Genomic DNA, 3,020 nt, shown 5'->3' on the forward strand with positions numbered 1-3,020 from the left:
GTGATCGTATCTGTCTTGGGCATGCTTTAGAGATCATCTGATGAGATTATAATGCACTGTGCAGTTGAGCTTTCTTTTCTTTGTGCCTTTGGGTTTGTCCAACTAGTAATGCGTTTAGAGATTATTAGACAAGATCTTTTGATGTATCAATAAGTAATATTGTTTGACAAGACCTTCTAGAGAGAACGTTTGATCCAGTCTTATGAGACCATTTGGCATGTCTCTTGGGCATCGTTATTCATATTAAATGTTCTCTTCATATCATATAAGCACTTAGAGGTTTGTCCAATGCTAAGACGCAGATTAAATTGTTTAATGTATCTATACTAGAGTCTTTAGCAGATCTTTTCACTATAAGATCGTCTAATGAGTCTTGCTAATCTTCCTTATTAAGATCTTTTGATGGGATCTTCCAAGTGTTGTAGGATGGAAGATTCTCGAAATGGAAGAGAATATTTTTATATTTTTTGTATGAAGTAAATCAAGAGTTCAAGTATGAGCTTTCTCTAAGTTCATTCCCAAGAAAGTGAGGTGAGTCACAATGGACTGCTTAAGTGCCAAGATTTTTCTAGCCAGAGCTTACCTCAGATAGTTCTAAAAACAAGTTCCCTCAAAGAATTTCAAAACAATTTTCCCTATATGTGTCTTTGCAAGACTTTCTAAGGATCAAAAGAAGATCAACTACAAATGGAGAACAAAACCTAAGTATCAGGGAGACTTAAAAAGAGTAAAAGAAAGCAAGAAATTAACAAGAAGAAAGTAAAGTAAAGCAAAAAAATATAAACGAAAATCTTAGGTGAAAATGCAAGTGACACTTTGAGTCCCTTACACATTTTCACAAGACTAAGCGCTTTATTATTACAATGTTCTTAATGGGATTGCTTTGAAAGCATTTTCCCAAACAAAGCAAAAGTAAGCAAGAAATTAAACTTTTAACACAGGTTCTTTGATAATATGAAAAACAAAACAAAAATTGTTTGATCTTTGGAGCTTGGCAAATCTTCCTCTCAAGTGTTTATCATTGTTCCTTTTGAACTTCCACTTGTTTGTTCTCTAGAGAGTGATAATCTTTAGCTTGATCTTTTTCTTCTCCAAGATGCTACCTAGCAATGTTAGTAAACCTTTTCCAAAGATCACACTAAGTAATAATTTTCATCTCAAGAGGTCAAAAATATTCAAAATCAAGAAAAACTCAAAATATAGAAATGAGACAAACTCAATTATGTCGGTGAATCTAAGTGAGGTTAGACCAACACTTAGTTTCTAGAGTGAGGTTAAGCGACCACTATTAGGATTGTTGAACCAAGTGGTGTTCATGTTTTGAAGAATCCAAATCCTTTGAAGGATATTGAAGCCTCTGCTATGCTTGATGTTGTTGTGCTGGTTTAAGATTTGTTCTGGGGTAGTTTATATGTTGTAATCCATCCTGTGATTAAATCTAAAGCATTAGCATTCTCAATCTTTGTGAAAGTAAAATGTTTTCAAACTAAGTTAAAACAACCGATTGTTTTGTCGAAACAACCGATTGTTTATCTTAGGTGTTTTGAGAAAAAGATTGAAAACTGTTTTGAATGGTTGAACTGTTAAAGTACCAAAACAACCGATTGATTCGAGGAAACAACCGATTGTTTGTTTTGGGACCATAACAGAAAAAATGTTTTCTCTTTGACTGAGCTTTAAATGTTTTAACTGCTTACGCTCCAGTCATTAAATGCTTTGACCAATCTTTTAATGCAATTTAAGAGTTTGTTAAGATTTGATAACAAACTACATCTTTGAATAAATTCAGAAAAATAGATTTGACAATTAAGAATCTTTGACAAAGTTTTTCCAAAGAGTTTTTTCAAAGTGTTGAGATTGCTAAGAGTTTGTGATTGATCAAAGTGTTGGAATAGGATTCTGCTTGTATTGATTTCAGATTATCTTCTGTAACAAGTGTAATCCTTGTACTCTGTTGAACAATTCGTTTCTGTGTTTGCTGAGATTGGCTGTGTTCTTGAGGTGTTCAAGATCAGCAATTTTAGTGTTGGCCAAGGAGAGTGTGTTTCTTGAGGTGTTCAAGGTCATTCTCTTGGTTGTGGTGTAAGTGATCAAGTGGTGATTGCTTAGTGGATTTCCTCAGGGTTCTGAGAAGACTGGATGTAGCTCTGGATTTGGAGTGAACCAGTATAAACAACTGTGTACAATTTCTCTATCCCTATCTCTTTAAATTCAGTTTTGTCAATTAATAATTGGTATAAACAACCGATTGTTTCGGTAAAACAACCGATTGTTTTTCCAGTATTGTGCTTTTGCTTTATGTTTTGAAAAACTGAATTCTTAATCAAGGTTTTCTTGAAGTATTTTTCATTCTAAGCTTAAAAGTTTACTAAAATCTTTCTTAAACAATTCACCCCCCCTCTCGTTTAAGGCCATAAATTCTAACAAGGATGAGTCTAGAAAATTGTCTAGCAAAAAGACAACTCTAGAGAAAACTTTGAACACGTAAAAGTGTTTCAATTGGACAACATTTCATTACTCAAATCAAAGTTAAAAATCATATACAAGACATTCTTATTTATAGGAGAAAGTCTCTCAAACCCTCTCAAATGAGAACTTACATTTAAATCATTATAAGAAAAAAGTTCAACTTAAAAAAACAAGAAAATAATAATTTGAAATGGACAATCAATTGAAAGATTATATATGACAAAATTCAAAGGAATTTCAAAGAAAAGACAAAAAAATTAAAGCAAATTTAAGAAAAGAGACTTAAATGTAACCTAATGAATATGTCTAGATTATTAGTGTTAAAAAAAATAAAAAAAAATCATTAACATTAGACAAAATACAGCTATAGTTTCAATTGGAAAGAAAAAAGAAAATTCACTCAAAGATGCTACACACATAATTCAAGTCATGTAATCAACTAAAAAAAAAAAAAAGCATATGCATCTAAGAGTGTGAAAATATGTATGAATTGTCCTATTATTTTTCTTTTGGCTTATATATGGTTCGGCTTATGTTCTACACTTTTTTTC

This window comes from Phaseolus vulgaris, chromosome 11 (genome assembly GCF_051622355.1).
Source record: "Phaseolus vulgaris cultivar YP4 chromosome 11, ASM5162235v1, whole genome shotgun sequence".
In the NCBI taxonomy this organism is placed as follows: Eukaryota; Viridiplantae; Streptophyta; class Magnoliopsida; order Fabales; family Fabaceae; genus Phaseolus; species Phaseolus vulgaris.